The sequence below is a fragment of the Mastigoproctus giganteus genome, chromosome 3 (genome assembly GCF_048544385.1).
Source record: "Mastigoproctus giganteus isolate SK-2022 chromosome 3, ASM4854438v1, whole genome shotgun sequence".
Taxonomy (NCBI): domain Eukaryota; kingdom Metazoa; phylum Arthropoda; class Arachnida; order Uropygi; family Thelyphonidae; genus Mastigoproctus; species Mastigoproctus giganteus.
In genome coordinates this window covers 186,149,985-186,170,080 of record NC_143577.1, presented here as the reverse complement: position 1 = coordinate 186,170,080, position 20,096 = coordinate 186,149,985, and positions in this window count along the sequence as shown.

Below are 20,096 nucleotides of genomic sequence, written 5' to 3'. Positions count from 1 at the left end.
TATTATATGATCGAATATTATACTTCTAAGAAACATTTCGAGGAAGAAACCATTTCATTGCATTCATAATATATTATTTGCCTTCTCCATTCCATAAACAAAGAAAGGTTAACAAAATCGGAACGCATGATACAAAAAAAAAGTGGAAACCTTCTAGAAAACCGAATGATTTTTATTCATAGAGTTACGATTGTATTGAAGATATCGTGCGTACAGAGATTTTCGATTTCAAAATCGTAATATTGTCAATAACGTTAAGAAACAATATACATCAAGAATTTTCTTCGCATTTCTCTTCCCTCCTCCTCCTCCTCCCCCCTTCTTCAACTGCGTGCGTGTTCATACATCGTATGTATATGTATTCGAAGTGGTGCTTGGCAAAGCACCGAAAATAAATATATATCAGAAAATGTTTGTGTTCAGAAAGATTTGATTACAATCTTCCCTTCGCCTTCTACATTTTATTAAATTTTCCTCCAGCCAGCATTCAGCCGAGCTCGGCATGAGGTCCAACTTCCAAATGCCCAAGCAGCATTATGGGATTTAAGCTTCAATGCGAAATGGTTGCCAAGGAGGCAACGGACAAGCCCAACAACGCGTAATCTTTCTTCTTTCTCTCCTTGCAACTATGGTACACCTGGCGAGCAGAAGGTAAATTAAAGTTAGCGGAGAAGTGGCTAAAATTTAATAACGGGTTGCCAAGGGGATGTGCAAGCAAAACTCCCGTGTTTGTTCCTTTACTTTATCGCAGGCATGCATGTAGGCGTTGTGTGCGCGCGCGATAGAGAGTTGTACTAATGTAGTAGTGGTCTGAGCCCCAGGCGTGTGGCTGAATCACATTATTATGGCCGTATGAGACCTGCAGAAAGCCGTAACAGACAGTTTTAATTTAAAACTTTGACATGCCATTTCTCAGGAAACTAGGGCACTCAGTATTAATACGGATCTGCTCAATGGAATAAGGAAGTCTTATTTTTACCTCTCTTTTTTTTGTTTAGAAATTATATTTGACCGTTCTGAATGCGATACATCACGTTCTGATGAAAAAGAATCACCGTAATTATATTTTAAATAAAATATTTAAGAAATAGCGCTTAGTTTTTAATAATTCAAATAGTTAACAGTTAAATTTAAATAATATGGAATCTTAACATCCTACTTAAGCAGGTTTTCGATTTGGTTTATAATAACCTATTAAAAATTAACCATTTTCGGTTGTCCATGTAGTGAGGATGTACAAAGTGTAATAAAAAGACGGTCTTCCGTATAACTACACTATCAGCAAAAGTATTGGGAAACTCGCTATTGGTGGACAAGTTTTTAAGGCGTTTTGAGCAATGAAGCGTTGAAGTTTAAACAGTGGAGGGTTTCTCCATTGAATTTTGATGTACGAATCACTTATGGAGGGTTTCTCCATAAGTGGTTCTTACATCAAAGGGATCCGTCTCCTCAGATGTTCTTGTGTCTGATTATGATCCAAAATTAACGAAATTCTAGCGATCAAATTAAAATAAATATTATAATATATTTATTCATTCATATATTTATTGTGTACCCAGCTTTGTGTATGAGCTATATTTCATACGACTTGTTATGCATCTAAGCCATTATGCGAGCAGATATCATGAAATCAAAAACAACGATCTTTTTCTTCGCTTTGTCCTTTCCAAATAACCCTGCTGCAACATCCAAAAATAAAATGAAAAACAAAACTATATATTTGTGCAATTTTACTAGAATGCTATCGTGTCCTTAATTTTATACACCCAAATATCACCAACCAACCAGTAACTAATAGATATATATGTACTATGCAAAAGCGACCTGTATAATGGTACTAATTAGGCGGATCTGTGTTCTCTCCTCAAGTAGGCAACTTATTCCAGCAATTAACGACTCCTGGACTACAAGAAAACTTCCTACAATCCAGCCAAACCTTTCTCCCTGTACTTTATGGTCCTAGTTCTGGAATCAAAACAGTGCAAATTTTGCCTTCATTTATTTTACTGTCCTTCAAAGTCTTATAGACTTTAATCAGATCCTCTCTAAGCAGGTCACCAGACTCTGTAGTCCATGCAAAGTCTTTCCTCATACAGATGCCCTTTTGTAGATCACGCAAAGCAGGCTGGTCGTCTTTGGACCGTTTCAAGAAGACTGATGTCTTGTTTTTTAGGTGCGTTCTCATTCTTGGGAACAGTATTCAATTGCATTATTCAGTGAGATTACGCAAGCAAATGTTCTATAAATCATCAACAGGACATCGTGGACTTTTCTTGACACATCTCTATATTGCGCGGACAACTTCATGTCTATCCGTTCTGTAAGTCCCAAATCCCTTTCTTCTTCTTCTATTTTTAATTCAACCCAACCAATTGTGCAACTTCTTTTGGAGGTTGTTATTCCCAAAATGTATGTCCTTGGCTTTTGCTGCATTAAGACATAGCCGCCACTTTTTTGACCCATCCTTGAGACAAACGCTTCTTTGCACTGATCATTAACTACTCTCTCAATCTTGAACTCAACTGAAAATGTCGACAGCACGCCCTCTATCCCCCTCTTCGATGTCTTTCATGAAAATCAGAAGCAAGTGGTCCGAAAAACCGATCACTGGTGGACTTCTAACTCATTCCAACGAGTAACCATTAATCACAATTTTCTGCCTCGTGACCAGCAGCCGCCCTGTGATCCACCTTAGAATCTTGCCAGTGAGTCCAACCTGTTCGAGCTTACGCAGTAACCTTTCTTTAGGACTGAGTCAAATGCCTTGCTAAAATAGTTAAATATCATTCTCCCTTAACAAAACTGTGTTGTATATTCTTCGGAATTCTATCTATATCTAAATATCTCTATATCGGACGTGTGTTGCGTCTTATGCAGGGCGGCACATAAACGTTCAACTCCACCTTGTGTTACTGTAATAATATACAAAACTCTGTAACATGGCCAGAAATGAGTGTGTATGGCTATGAGTGTGCAGCGTGTGTTGTTGTTTAGTTGTTTCTGTCCACTTTGCTAACGGGAAGCAGCGATCACCAGGAAGGCTACCTCCCAGTACCCGTCCACGCCACGAGGAGGCGGACAACAACTATGTACACGTACTGTCCTTTGTAGCCTAAATCCCGCAACCACAGGCAGTAATGCAAGTCGTATAGGTACTAACAAGAAATTCAAATATCAACTGTGAGGAGGAGAGCACGTAATTTGTATTTTCTTATCTACTTTCTTTTTTTTTTTTTTTATTATTATTTTTTTTGGCCGGTGCAGCAAAAGCCTGTGACTTTCTCCCACTATATGGCTGATACTAAAAGAAGAATACTATATGTATAGAATACACGTCACATCTAGCCATAAACCTACAAGTTAATTCAAAATACTTGTATTTATCCATACTAGAAGGGTATATTCTTACCATATGTACGTCACATCCAAAAATTTCATTACTTCATACAGCATGTCCCCTCCCACGTACCATGAACTGTCAAACTAATAGAGAAAACTTATCTGCGAAAAGGTCTAAACCTCCCAAACACTTCCTAATTCATTTCACAAATATACGTGGTCTCAATTCTAATCTCAATGACGTCCATTTCCTCTTGCAGTCTGCCAAACCCCATGTACTTTTTATAACATAATCTCAGTTATCGGTTGATTCCTTTCACCTCAAAGGTGGTACTTGTGCATATGTCCGTTCCGATATTCCCTGTCAGAGACTTGTAAATTTGGAATCTCCTCTTTTCGATCTTCTCTGGCTTAAAATCTCTCTACCTCATTGTATCAAATTCATCTGTTGTCTCTACCGTTCTCCCAACTCCAATAATCACTTGGAGCCCTTTGACTCCCTCTCTTTGCAACTTGACTTTCTCCATTCCAACTTTCCTAACAGTGAGGTAATTTTCCTTGGTGATTTTAATGTTCACAACTCCAGCTGGCTTCCGTTTTCTAGTCACAAAGACCCAGCTGATCGAGATGCTGAGGCTTTTGCAATTACAAAGATCTCGCACAGCTTGTTCATTTACCTACCAGAATACCGGAAAATTCTAACCATACAGCCAACACCCTTTTATCTTTTTCTCACAAACAACCCTTCTAAGTACACGGTCGAATTGAGTGGTCCTTTAGACACCTCAGATCACAACTTGGTGATTGTCTCTTCTCCAATGGAGCCTTTATCTCATGGCTATTCCCAGCCTCGTGTTGTTTGACATTACAAGAATGCAAAATGGGATGACCTGCGAGATTTCTTCTCTTCTTTTCGGTCGGATTATTGTTTCAAAACTCCTGATGTAAACCTTTGCTCAGATCGTGTCGGTGAAATTATTCTTGCAGGTATGGAATCCTTCATTCCACACTCCACTTTAAAATCTCTTCTCTTATCTAAACCTTGGTTTTCAATAAATGTGCCAAGGCTGTTCAAGAGAAGAATGTTGCATATCGTAATTGGTTTGTTTCCAATTCTTGTTTCATTTTCTGCCTACACCAAAGCTCGCAACAATTGCAAAGCAGTTATTAATCAGTCCAAACTATATTTTGAACAGGCTAAGAGGAGAAAAGTTGCTTCTTGCCCTAATGGTAGCCGAGCATTCTGTTCTCTTGCCAAAGCTATTGGCCGCAACTTTTGCCCATCTCTATTCCAACCTCTGTAAAAACCAGATGGTTCTGTTGTCACTTCCGCTAAGGATAAAGCTGACCTGCTAGCATCCCATTTTTCTTCCAACTCATGTATTAATGATCTTGGTAGAACACCTCCCACCATTCCCAACACGCTCCATTCAATGCCTCCTGTGGTCTTCAGTAAAAAGGATGTCAGAAGGATTTTGACGAATCTTGATGCTAAGAAAGCTCCAGGTCCTGATGGTATTTCTCCACTTGTTCTCAAAACCTGCGCTCCTGAACTTACTCTTGTGCTGCCTTTTTTCACTTTCTTTTTCCAAATGAGTTTTTCTTTCTGCTTGGAAATTTGCTCATATCCAGCCAGTTCCTAAAAAGGATGACAAATCCCTCCCATCCAATTATCGTCCCATTGCAATTACTTCTACTCTTTCTAAAGTAATGGAGAAATCAATTAACTGCCAACTCTTAAACTACCTAGAAACCTTCCGTCTGATCAACGATCGCCAGTATGGATTCCGTCAGTGTCGATCCACTGGTGATATTCTGGCTTATGTTACCCATTTATGGACTAATTCAATGTAATAGTTCGGGGAAACACTAGCAGTTGCTCTTGACATCTCAAAGGCTTTAGATCCTGTTTGGCATAAAGGTCTTCTAAACAAGCTTCCATCTTATGGTTTTCCAACTGTTTTTTTGTTAGTTGGTTATCCAGTTTTCTCTCTGATCGCTCACCGAGGGTAATGGTAGATGGCTCTCTGTCTTCTAACTTCTCCACTAATGCCAGTGTTCCCCAAGTTCAGTTCTTTCCCCCACTCTTTTCCTCTTGTATATTACTGACCTTCTTCGATTGACCGGAAATCCTATCCATAGTTTTGCTGACGTTAGCACATTGCATTCCACCGTTCAGTTCGAGAAACCTTGTCCTGCTCAAAACATTCCAAACACGTGCCGCCACCAGCGAACATCAATTTACCGTCCAACTTAAAACTGACAGAACCAACTTTTCATTTTCCTCGTTTATTTATTCAACTGTCGTTTTCTGGAACACCCTTCCTTCGTACGCATTTCCTGAAAATTACAGTCTACAGAAGTTCAAGTCTAATGTCAACAAATATCTTCTTTCGTCTTGCTCAACCTTGAACTCATGCACGGTACTAAGTACCATAGGTTCAAATACGTCTCGTGTTTCGAATTTTCATAAAAAAAAAAAAAATATATATATATATAAATATTATTTAAATTTAATTTATATGTAATTTTAAATTATTCCTTCAATTATTATACAATTAAGACTATTTTAATTGCACAGAATTCATAATTATTGTGGATCTTTCTTCAAGTCTTCTTTCAGTATCCTTTAGTACTTTGTTATCTAAATAGCCGAGTGGTCATCCAACATAGGTGCCTTGGGTGACTGGGGTTCAAGCTAGTGACTACTGAATACGGTGCTGTTTGTTGTATTCTCTGTCTTGTGAACCATTCTGACCGGAGAAAAAAAAACAGAAAATTAATTTATTTAAGGCCGGACGTAGCCGAGTGGTCAGCACCAAAGTGCAGTAGCACGCGCTGTTTGGGTGGACCGGGGTTCAAATCCCGTGACTGCTAAATACGATTAACGTTTGCATTGATGATTTATTGTAAAGTACTGACCTGGTGGTCGTGCCGGAGTATGAACAAGAACATTTTAAATAAACGGACACCCAAATGAGCAATACGTAGGATCAGCACGAATTAATGGCATCATTTATCTATGATTTTCCATTCCTGAGGCATCTCTGTTTCGTGCGATCGCAGGGACTACAAACAGTACCAAAACAGGCCACAGTAACTCGCCAATTGTCACAGAATACCAATCCTAACGCTGCGCCCTTCTTAAAACCACGCATCGTTCTGTTCCTCTGTCTCCATTTTATGGCAAGTGTCCTAAAGGTCATTATTGCCACTGGTTTCGTGACGAGCAATATTTCATTGAGTACAGCTCTCCATTTTATCCGTTGGGTTCCTCAAATATCTGCTTACGTCATGCCCACAACAGTTATGACATCACTGCCTCTCTCGATTTTATTGGCTGGAGTCAACGACCTCCAGATAGCGAGCGAGCGAGCGAGAGAGAGAGAGAGAGAGAGAGAGAGAGAGAGAGAGAGAGAGAGCACGCGCCTTTGGGAAATCCCCCAAATAAGTTTAAAGTGAAATTTGTCTTTCGTGTTTCTCGGTGTTCACCTAAGTAATGACACGATTCTCTACCTGGTGGTGGCTATTTGCTACTTGCTAAGTACCATTATTTAACGCACGGCATGTGGCTTCCTGTTGTTACTTGTAATTACCCAAGTCTCAGGTGTACGCACCCTCTTTAACAATTTTAATTCTCATTAATTTCTTTCTTGGCCGACTTAATTTTTTTTCACGATTTTTAAAAATATTTTTCAGTTATTCTAATACAATAGTTCCTTCATCACTTTGAATTTGCTGTTTTTAAAGCCATTTGGATATTCTAAAGACGAATTTAGATTGTCTTTGAGTACAGAGTGCTGGTGACGAATGTACATCTCCATTTTATCAGCTGGCTTCCTGTGACTTGGTGGATTTAGGTTTATTTATTCATACACCCACACAAACAAGACTTCCCTAATGAAAAGTGATGTACAGTCCTCAAAGAGGACTAAGTAATCAATGACGCGACATCTTTTATAGAATTTCACATTTATTAAATACTTCTCTCGCATTCTTTCGTTTATTCGCTTTAAAAAAGTATCTAATTCTATTTAATCTTTAAATTTATTATCTATCGTTTATATATCTCATTTTACTTTTATGTGTTGTATTTTGATTCGAATTGAAATTAATTTCTACGCTGAGTCACTTTTCCTGAACTTTATTTGCATAAAACTGGTGATCTTAATTACTGCGCTCCTTTCCGGATATTAATTTAATGTGACCTAACAAAACAGTACTTTATTATAATAAACTATAATTATATATAATAGCAATATAACTAAAATATTTTTTAAAACTTTTTATTTTAAAATACTTAAATAATAGGGAAAAGAAGTAATATACCTTTTGATAGGTTAATGCTAAAAATTGAAATAAAAATTTAATTATTATTTTATAATAATTTCAATTATTACAAAATCAAATTATTTTATTGTAATAATTAAAATTATTATAAATTATTTTATTATAATAATTATATTATTTTATGTAATAAAATAAATATAATTATATATTAATAATCCAAATATTATAATAATTATTTGAAATATTTTTAGAAAATTCTTTAGAATAAAATTTTATTATTAATAATAAAATATTCGAATTAAAATCAATAAAAATAAAAGCAATTAAAACTATTTGTTACATTTAGGCTTCTGTTAGACCAAAAAATATTAAATTTTTTTACAAATGTAGTTTTAATGAACTATATTTAGAGTCAGGTCAAAAACATTTTGTACGAATAGTTTTAATGAACTATATTTAGAGTCAGGTCAACAACATTTTGTACAAATAGTTTCAATTAACTATATTTAGATTTAGATTAAAAACATTTTGTACAAATAGCTTCAATGAACTATATTTAGAGTCAGGTCAAAAACATTTTGTACAAATAGTTTCAATGAACTATATTTAGAGTCAGGTCAACAACATTTTGTACAAATAGTTTCAATCAACCATATTTAGATCAGGTCAAAAACATTTTGTACAAATAGTTTCAATGAACTATATTTAGATTTAGGTTAAAACCATTTTGTACAAATATAAAACTATGAGAAAATTTTATAAAAACGTTGATTAAAAACTTGAATGTAAAGAGTTCAAATAGAATGCAAATAAACTTTAATGACTATAAATTTAATCTTATACGCAGGGTCACTTCCTAGTATTGTATTTTTTGAGGAAATCAGAGAGTTGTGTTGATTAAAGATCCTATTGCATTACCAATTCATAAAGTTGCATTTAAGGTTAATCTAAGATTCTTTAAGATTAATTTAAGGTTATCCATCAGATTAACACATTTAATAACAGCATCGAGGCAATTTGTGCAATTAATTTTTATTCAATTCATTTTTCCAATATCTTCATTTCTTATTTCACCTTAAAATATTATTTCTCTTCTAGCCACGTTTCTTACATCATCCAAATCTTGTGTGATTGATGCCATCTAAATAATATGGAATCAAAGACTTGGAGTATATTATTCTTTTTAAAAAATATATAAATTAACCGAAATAGATTTTTTCTTAAAAATCTAAATTTATTAAGTAAAGAGATTAAAAAAAAAAAAAAGATCACACGCTTTTAGAAATTAAATACTTAATATATTGGAAATACAAATGACATATGTGAAATGGTTAATCAATCAAATTATACACATTCTTAAAATAGTTAAAAGTGCAACTGTGCTGGCTCTCTAATGACCCATCATCAAATCGCAGATTTGGGATGTCTGAATAGTGAATTGCATTATCAAGTGATGCGTTCTATCTATCACCGAAACTTTTTTCTTCTTACTGAAAGGTATTAATCTGGGAAGTTCCGGAAGCTGCAATATTTCGTTATCATAAAATGATAGCAGCAGGAAACGGAAATGTGAAGTGTTTGCATAATCCCAGTGCGAATGAAACAATAGCACTAACACCCTATAGAGTCATCAGGCGAACATAAATCACACATCCCTGGCAGGTCTTTACGCCTTAACAAGCATTTGTTGCAGATCTAGCCGGTGGCCTGCAATTAGCAACCCCTTTTCCGACTTGTATAAGCATGTTGTAATTGGTGGAGGCTTCCAAAGATATAAACAGAAATGATCCTATACTAGATCCTCTATTGTGCTGGTGGCCCTCATTAGCGCCTTAACTACACTGCAACCTGCGTACGAAGTGAGAGACCAACATTTCCTTGATTAATTGTTCGATTACCGCTTGTGTCAACAAAAACAACTGCAAGGAGCATGCGTCACAGTGAAACCATCCCAGCATTTCTTATTGGTCGTACCGCTGTCATCGCCTGTAATTAAGGCTCGTTACAAGTTAAAGCGTAAATTATTAAGGTAAATAACCCTCGCTATAACAGGACACCGCATAGAGCGTGCAAAATTTGGGTCGCAGCGCACAAACTATGCACACATTCCTCGAATTTAGTCAGTTTGTACAAACTACGAGCTGTTGCTGTAATTCGCATAAATCAGTTGCTACAGCAACGTCACATCACAAATAGACAATCCGTGAGCTTATTTGAATTGCTGATTATGGACCGGTCCTTCTAACGTAGTCATATTTATCGAAATATCAGCGTTACATGAATGAAGCTGGCTGATCTACAGAACATGGGTACACCCAAGTCACCGCGTTGTGGGCTTGGCCGAATTCGAGACGGATTCAAGCAAATGAAGTGTGGGTTTTTTAATAGACTATCATTTTTGGCTAGTGAAAGAAGGCTACGTTAGTGTACACCAATAATTCGGGCCGGATTCAAGCAAAAGAAGCCATGCCCGCAACGTGGTACCCTATTCTGGAGTATAACCAAAAGTTTTTTGTTGTTGCTCATTCCCTCACAGTAATATAACACTAGGGACCATCCATCCCGTACTATTAGGCCTCCATCACATAAAGATGGTTGGTATCATCAAGATTCTTAACTCAAGTAATTGGTAGCCGCAGAGGCTCTGCTTACTAAAGCGCCTAAACACAGGTTTATCAGCAACTGAGTTGTATATCATGTTCAAGGTTAAAGAAGGATGTTTGCTCCTTCATCCTACAGTCTTGATCTATTGCCCTTCTAAATTTCATCAAATAAAGAGATTTTAATCTCCTTAAATCAATGGCGAGACTCATCTGGTGTGACAATGGACATTCATATGTAGAGAGACTACGAAGGTGTGGGTTACAGTTTGGAACTATGCTATACTTAATTTTCATGATAAGTGCTCTTTTATCTTTCAAGTTCCTAGTTTTGCTATTATTGGGATCTATTCAAATAACGTAGGATTCATTTGTTGACAATCTTAGCTTTGGGTCTTCATAGGACAGAAACAGCCACATCTATTACTCTGCTATGGCCAGCCCCTGAAGAAATTAATACTTCACAATCCTGTTCGCGTTTTGATAAGATCCTACAATTTCTTGCATTTGTTATTATCGCCAACAATTATCGTACAAAAAAGGGATTTCTCTTTCCTCAAATATCCTAGCATCATTTTCACTGCTGCTGAATTTCAATTATGCCAACTAATTCACCACGAGATTATTTCTTTATCAGCCTCACTTCACTTACAATCAGCATCAGTTAAAGTTTTCCCAACCTGAAGTGAGTGTCCGTAAGGGAATCTACCGAATTTTCTCGACTAGAACGGACTGTGCCTTGAAGACTGGAGATTAAGCACCCCATCTACTGGCGCGCTAGTTACACTCACATATCTCTCTAACGATCCCTTGGACCTTCGAGACAATGAGAGCCCGTTTCTCTTAGCATTAGTGGCAAACAATTCCCTTTACACACACACATAAATGTACAGAATTAAAAGACCTCGCTGGAGATCTCCAACTCGTGGTATGCAGATAACAAACATCTCGGGAAATAACACCACAATATTTATATGCTCAAAAACGAATATGGTTTTCCATTGAAAAATTCATAATTTAATGTTTCCAAACTAGTTTACAATGAAACAAAAGGATACCAGAAGAGCTAATACAAAGAAATGCCAGTAAAATTAAGGAGCTGTTTGCATTCATACACCTACAGTACAGATGCGTACATTTATTCATTGGATGTAGAATCTTTCTGCATCAAAAAGAAAATTTTCCTATCATCCAGGAACTATTCGGAAAGGGTGACGGGGGAATATGAAGAAATGCATGCACTAAGGATCAGGTGTTTTGCGTCTTTCAGCTATCCCCCAACTAGTGAACACACACACACCTTCTCATCTTTATTCCATTAAATTATGTTGCTGACAGCAAACAGCACGTGTATAAAAGAAGAAAGAAATCCAATCTTCACAGAGTAAACAGTAGCAGTTGAAGTAGTTCTCCTCCCCCCCCCCCCATCTTTTCTAGATTAGTTTCTGATCTTTTTCTATATCGCCACATCTAAAGCCGTTTTCGACACTTTAAAAACTTCGAGTGGTTGTGTATCTCGATATAATTATGCTCTGCAGAAGATGATGTACAAACTGAGTCTATAAAGGAAGAAGTTCCTTGAAGTTTCCATTCAGTATTTTCTTTTTAAGTATTAGCCACCTGGTTAAGTGTATGCAGGTATGTTGTGCTATAAACTGAACAGAAAAAAAAATTTGGTTGGCCACTATTGGAAAGCAGGAATGAAAGAAAATTCAAAGGAAGGAGAAGCGCACGAAATCCCTGACAGGAGGATGGAAGAGTTAATTTTGAGGGTAGGGATCGATAGGTCGAAGTGCATTAAGTTATTTTAAGGGATCTTTGAATACTAGGATAGCCATAAGTTGTGATAAATGTGCGGGGAGTTAGCCTGGAGGAGTTAACAGCCGTATTAGCTCGTTCTCCACATAGCGTGCCACTAGTTCATTGGCTAGGTGTGCTGTTAATCTTATAAACTTTACTGGGAGGGTGAGGAATTAAGAGTACTGCTATCATAATTGTGGGCTAGATTGGAAATTTGCATAACAGTATTAAGAATAAAAATAACTTCATAAACAAAGCATATACCCTCATGTTCCATTATTTCTCCTGCTCTGTGGATAATCGCTGCTCTACCAGGAATTCTATTATTTCATAATGCTATTCTTCAACTGCTTAACTATGATTGGTTAATGATACACTTCCTGTATATTTAAATATATAAAAAAGTGATATTATTATTGTTAATCACCGACGAGCAAAAAGAGGGAAAAGAAAGTGTCTATAAATAGATTGTTTGTCTATAGAATATCACACACAAAGGATAGAATTGTTTCCGTATCGTTAAGAGAAAAAGTAAATACTTTATTCCATATAAACTTGTCGAGCCGGACAGCATTATTCATAAATGAGTGCTTTACATGCACGAAGCCGTATGGGGAACATCGAAGGAAGGAGGGGGGGGGAGGAAATAGCACGCGCAGCAACAGACTGCATTTAAGCTGAAAAATAATGACAGGTAAGTGCACTGCTTTGGATCCCTCTCTCCTGACGACACGTGGAGACTCCAGTCTTACTACCAGAGACCACGATTTGCATATAAATAGTGTTAGAGTCACCAAGTGTGACGTCAGAAGTTCACCGTGAATCACGCATTCATTTGTTGTACGAAGGGAAAGTTATTTTGGGATGTATTAACGTTTGCCCAAGGTGACTTTTATTACTTTGCTATTGAGGTTCAACAATTAAGCCAGGAATGGAACTCCTGATATGGTTTGTCCATACGGTAATAGCTCATTGTGTGGGCTGAATAAAAGGCTTTTGCATTTACAGCAGTACAAATGTTTAGCGTAATGACAATTTTATAATTGGAAACTTTCTCTAGAGCTTTGGACTTGAAGTGGTGCCCCTTAGAATGCAGGTTCACTGCACAACAATAGTGTATTACACCTACTGCATTATCAAATATGTCTGAGAGGAGCAGAATAATTTTTAAATATTTTAATGGGTATGAATGTTCCTCGTTTTATATCTATCAGGACCCATAGTTTCACTTTAGTTTCCTATAGCAGATATGTTTTAAATTTGAATCACTTGTGCAGATTTACGTAGTACCTATGATGTAAAAGAAATGTAGCTATTTTCTCTTGCAGACATCTGGAGTTCATTTTCTTCCCTTCATCCCTCATACTAGGGGAGACCCGACAGAAGTTAAATCGCTTGGTAAGCCCCATGCAGAACTAACTTTTCCTCTTGTTTCTATCTTCGTTACTTCGAGGGCAAAGACGCCTTGATAAGGCGATGAAAAGGGGAGGGAGGATCAAAGATAAGAGGCTGAAATGCAGTGTCCTCCATTGACAGCGGTGTGGGACTTATCTCTTGTAAGCGTACTAGAAGAAAAGAAGCCGTGTTTGCCTTGTGCTCGCGTTTTAGTGAGCATCTTATCCTTATCTTTTAGCTCCCTAACAAGTACATAAGGTCATTGGGTGCCTATGGAAAAGAAAATGAGTGATGAGAAGTACAAATGCTTCAGACACAGTGGAGGTGGGGAGAAAGAATGATGGGGTGGAAGAGGACAGAGGCAAACGGAATTCAGCCAGTCCCAACACTAATGTGCATTGAAAAAGAAAGTTGGCTTGTTATACTGAACAGTAGCATTCTTGCTCTGCGATAACAGGCAAGCCCTGAGAAAGATGGTAGAACTAAATTAAGAATGATATAAAAGAAAGCTAAAACTCAGCTATAAGTAACATAAAATAGAATCTAAGTGACGTGAGGAAGTTGAAAACACTAACGAAAATAAAAAAAATTAAACTATTTCTGCTTCAAGCCGATGATTGCATGTAGCAGATGATTATATTTTTCCACCGGATTAAATATTCTTCTATTTCGAAAGTCCTTGAGCTGGACTTAGTATATATTCTTTCTCGATTAACCAACATTATCAAGAAAAGTGTTGGTTTCATTATAATTAAAAATGTTTTAAAAAGTATCGAGCTTCTTCCATCCTACAATTTATTAAAACTGCTAAAAATACTTTCCTTTGTTCTTACATTCAACTATTTTATCTTTATTCTGATTCCCTTTATTTCAGCTTCTACTAGGTCTATGCAAAGACCATCCTGCATCCCGTTTCCATGGCGACTAGAAGAAAAATTTGTTTTCATATGGTAAAGAGGAGATCAGCTTCTGGTGTTTTTCTATCGCATTTATTTTTTCATTTTGGAAACCCGCTTTTCCGTGAAAATACCAAGCAGTTGTCTTACTCCCCAAGCCTCAAGTCTTTCCATCTCTTAAGAAACCAATACGAGTGAAGAAATAATTTGTTTCGCTACGGGGAATTCCAGACGAGAAGTTTCCAAGCGAGAGCACAAAAACAAGCAGGAAAACAGAGAGAAAGGGAAACCGGAAGTTATGGGAGACAGGGTAGTGATGAGCGCTAAGACTTCGAGAATTACCTGTCTGAACACTTCCACACATAAACGTTGAGTTATGTTTCAATCATGCTGTCATATTTCAATGGACATTTTATCGTGTAGTTCTGCCCGCATACAATTTATTTTTTGATCAGATTAATCCCTTAAAAGTTTATTTATTGCCTTTTAGAACAAGGTGGCAAAAGATTTAATTATGAACGAAATGCAACCGCTGTTTTGATATTCTAGGAGGAAGATAAATGATTACCGAAACTGATGGAGTTAACAGAAACTGTTTGGACAGTTGTTTCGGACTACACTACTCTTAAAATTATTAGGATAGCCTTCTGACGATTCATTGTGCTCTCCACCCTATAGAAGTGTTGAGAGTACTGAGTCAATGTGATAATTTCCAAGCGATTTCACTGTTGAACACCATGGTCTTATTCAAGATGTTCAAGATTAACTGCAGTCAACATTATAAGAGTGAAATAACTGTGCAGGGGAAGGAATTTTTAATCCAAAAAAATGGACCATCAAGCCAAGAACGACAGAAAGATCTCTGCTCCCTGAATATGGTAGTTCTTTCATCCAGAGAATCATTTGTGGCAACAGTGAGATCGGCAATATGATATCAGTCCGTATGGAGCTCCATAGTGGTTTCTGTGGTGGAATTAAAACCCACAAGCTCAACGTAAAATGTCCACGGATCTTGGTGAGTCATGATACAATGTCCTTGGTACAATGTCCTACAAGTAAGGAATAATGAGCATCGGACTCAAAATGTGTAATGTAGGAAAAATACTTCATTTGTGTCACAATTTCAACACTTAATGCATCTTCAGCCATTACAGCAGATATTGAAACATTTCATGGTCCTTGATCTCTAAAATTGAAGGTTTTCACTCTAAAGCGGACAAACTGACTACAGACACACGCAATTTACAGATACAAAAAAAGAACTTACATCTAATGGCCTTCGTTATCTTGGGGAAAATGAACAGAGTCAAAGTATTAACATTTTAAAACATGTACATATCTAAACAAAAAAAACTTTAATTCATAAAAAGTATAAATATTTTTATTTCTTTTCCTCTGATTAACTTTAAATACGGCATTTCCTTAAAAAAAAAAAAAAAAAAACCCGGGGTTAAACTTCAGTAAGAGACTCGTACCCATGGATCTTTGCGACAGCAAATGATGGTCAAATATAGCTCAGCTCATTACTTTGCACTGATTGGCTGCTAATCACCACGATTTTGCTTTAAAATGAATGCCGCTCTACAAAGGAGTAGAGCGAGCAGGAATATGATAGACGAGCTGGTAAACCTGACCTACGTTGAGAAACTCTACTACAAGTAGGAGTTCTCTTCAGACTTTCATTTTCACTAGTGAAAAAAAGGTCAGGTTATGTTACGCCACCAAATTCGGAACGGATTAAAGCTAAAAATAAACATTACAGACACCGTTTTTCATTAGAATCCATCACAAGTTTGGTGGCGTAAACTAACCTCCTTCTTCAAGAGGAGTGTTTCCATAATGGGTTTCTTCAGCCTACAAGTTATTTTTTGGTAGGAATTTTTTTTCCCGGTTCAAGGTGTCTTGGTAAGTTAAACCCCAGGCTGTCATGCACTCCCGTACTCCATCCATCCATGTCCTCCTAGGTCTTCCTCTTCTTCTTCTCGGAGGTATCCATTCCAGGATAGCCTTTGGATATCTGGTTTCTTGCATTCGTTTTACGTGGCCATACCATACGTAACCTTTTCACTAATGGAAATGAGTCTAGCATCTATGGTATCACTGTACAAGCAAGTGGTGAGTCTCTTATTGAAGTTCAACCAAACTGGGATTTAACTGCATACCACAGCATTAATACTAATTATTTAGGTAGAGAAACTCGTTAACTGCCCTGGCCGAGTGGTCAGGCACGAGAGTGCATAAGTACACATGCCTTGAGTGACCGGGGTTCAAGCTCGTGACTGCTGAATACGGTGCTGTTTCTTGTATTCTCTCTATCTTGTGAAACTCCTCTGACCGTGTAGTCGTCCCGGAGTATAAACATAATATTTATAGAAAAGATATTGGGATGGTTTAAACGAATGTAGTTTCACTTATAACTACATTATACCGATTAACTTAGAGTCCAATTTCATATTTTTATGGTTCGATTTCAGGTTGAATTCATACCATAAAGTATGAGATCATAAATCAATGAATTTACTAAAGAAGAACCCCATGTCCCCTCGTTTCATTTTACTGTTCTGTCCCCTTACTCTCATAAACGTCGGATCACAAAATCTGTGTACTGCTGACTCACTACTCGACCCCCCACACATTGTACGCGTTTCTTTTCTTCCCTTTTAGAACTCTAATTTCAACATCAAGGAGTTTCATTACTCGTACCAAATCTCCACAATTCTGTTTATTCTTCCCTCTATACTACTACTAAATTATGGACAGTTCCTATCACTCATTTCTGAAATGTAATCTCTGTATTTTTTACCACATAGCAACTTGAATCCCCCCCTCTACTTTTAATACTTGCACGCTACTTAAAACAGACTTCCTTATTTTCAAATATTCAGCACAAATCTCTAGAAATGTCGATTTTTTTTTCGAAAGAAAACAACTTTAAGAAACTCACCTCATTGGTCTCCCTTGTCACTTACTCGGGAACGCAATAACCTCATTCTACAGGGGACAGTCAGTACCAACTAACCTCGACACGTAAAAAGCTTCCCTGGATATTTTGATACACAAATCACGTTACGTTAACAACACAAGCCACAACTTATCATAGCCACTATCAACTACAAACATGCACATGGAGTGCACAGGTCCAACTGGAATCCAACTCGCAGTCTAAGCCACCCTAAGATAAATATAAAATATTATACGCTCCATTATTATCTTCTAGTATGCGAAGGTACATCCTAAGAACAATTCTAAGACTGAAACTAACCCTAACTCCACTTTCTGAAAACCATACTGGAACTTTGATTCCTACACCACTCCAGCAACGCCCTCTAAACAAAATATATTACGCATTACTCGAAATTTAAATAACAAATATAAAATTGCAATTATAGAAGTTTTAATCGGCTAAAAAAAACATCAAAGTTGGCTGTGACAAGTCAATAAGGTTTGGATGGATTCTTCAGAGTTTAGCAAGAAAGGCAATATTATCTTCCTGGAGAAGAGATTCAAAACTTTGGTCTTTAGGTTATTTTGAGCAGCCGATTTTGAGAATATAAAAGAGTATCCAAGTATAACATTCAGTTAATTATTTTACTTGGCCAAAAATATCAGAAACCCTACGCTGTTTTTTATTGAGATGGCGCAAAAGGAAATATCTTCAAAGTCTCCACCATGTTAGTGGAATCACCAAATAAAACCCGACATATAGCTGAAAAGTGCCCTCGAGGGTTTCAGAGTTGGTAGAATTGCTGTCCTCCCCACACCTGGTGGAAAAGACCTGAGTTCGAATCTCGTGAATGACGCGAGGAATTTTTATGGATCTTTTTCACTGAGTTAGTCAGTCTCATGCAAAGGTAGCATGGCTTTTTCTCCCGGAAACTCGACAATTTTTTTCGAGACATTTGTTGTTTACTTGACAACAAATCGACAACAGAGTACACGCAATTTACAGACATATTATATATACGGTGAATATGACCTGCACTGCTAAGAATTTCAAAATTTATAAGAAGCGATTGGGAGACGAAGCATCCAGTTTCGAAAAGAATAACCGGCAGAAAGATGGTATTGCACACTCTAGCGGCTTGAAGTTACACTAAATACCCTTTGTCACTTGGTCCTAAGGACGTTTAGTTCTTACAAGATATTGAGCTTCGTTTTCCAATATTTTGGATGGTCAATGTAAGAGTGGAGAGTACCACTCCAATAAAGAAACCTCCAGACCATAACGCTCCTGCCGCTGGCCTATTTGTCTCCATCATGCATGAAACGTAAATCCATTAAATCGAGCCTTGGTGCAAAAGGTAACGTTATTCGGTGGATCAGCTTTTGCCCATTGTTGATGGTCCACTCGTGGCGTTTCTGTCAATGGCCTTTTGGGCCTAAGGTTTTATACCTCAACTAACAGGTTGGCTATGTGTCCTGCCCAACTGATTGGCCGGAACACATAGTTCGAAGACATGATGACAGATGGACCAAGAAAGAGGTGAATCAATATATTTGTATTTATTTATCTATTATTATGAAATGAAACCAGATTTTATTTAATTATTAAAAATAAAATTAAAAATACAATATTATTAAAATAAAATTTGGCATATAAAGTCAGAAAACGATAATTAAGAGGTTAACAGAATTGAACGATAAATTGAATTTCGTCTAAAAAAATAAATTTAATTTATTAAAGTGATTTTTTAAAAAATTTTTTATTAATAAACGCATTTATTTAAACACTTTTTTTTTCCTTTTTTTAAAAGAAGACATAATTAATATTAATTAAGGAAAAGCTAAAAGAAATAAAGAAATGTTTTCTTGAAATGAGGTTGATTACTCTTTGCGTTCAGAAAAGAGAGAGATAAAGAGGCAGGGGATAAAATACGTGTTTTTCATTGACACGATTGTTATCTTATTTTAAGTTATCTATTTTATTTATTGAACGTAAAAAAGAGGTTTTCTTTACATGAAGAAAGAACAAAGGCTGGACTCGCAATCCTCCAGAGTCACACCAGGAATGATTCCATCAAATGAAACATTCACCCTTTCAAACAAAGTTCTCCTCTTAGATGGGACCAGCAGAGATGGAGAGGGGAAAAAAGAGGAGTAAAATAAATCCGAACGATATGCATACATACATTTCGCGAATTTCCTTTCTATATTCTCGTAAATGGCCTCTCTTTCGAGGCGGAGGGTAGAGTGCGGCACCAGCTTGGCGGCACAGCGGCCTACGACGATTGTTAATAGCCCATCTTTGGTTTTTCCCCCGTGAATGGCTGCTATATTTACATATCTGGTGCTGGGAAACCACGCGCTTTGATCAAACGGGGTCTGTGTGTTCTCACAGGGTGCGATGCGAGAGACACAGGCAACGCATCAGTTGCGCTGCTTCGCTTCGGAGACGGGCAGAGGCGTCACGTGATTGACCGGGCATTATCTTTACTGCAGGAGGAGAGAGAGAGAGAGAGAAAGAGAGAGAGAAAAAAGTGTGGGAGTGATGTGTGTTTATTGCTCCCGATCAAAATATAAAGCACTCTTGGGGAATGCTTGGAGACTGCCTCACTGTTCTTCTTAGAAGAACGAAACTTCCAAAGTGCTCTTTCGGCCTCCCTACACTGGGGATTTTGCTGTTTGTCTGAACACATCTCAGCTATCTGACATCAGTCTATAATCTGCTGCTGCTGCTTACTATTTTGGTACGGTAGTGTCAATCAATTTTTATCGCATCGGTGTAGCGTGATAAAAAGTAATGTTTTTTTATTCGGATGACTTTTTTCTATAATTA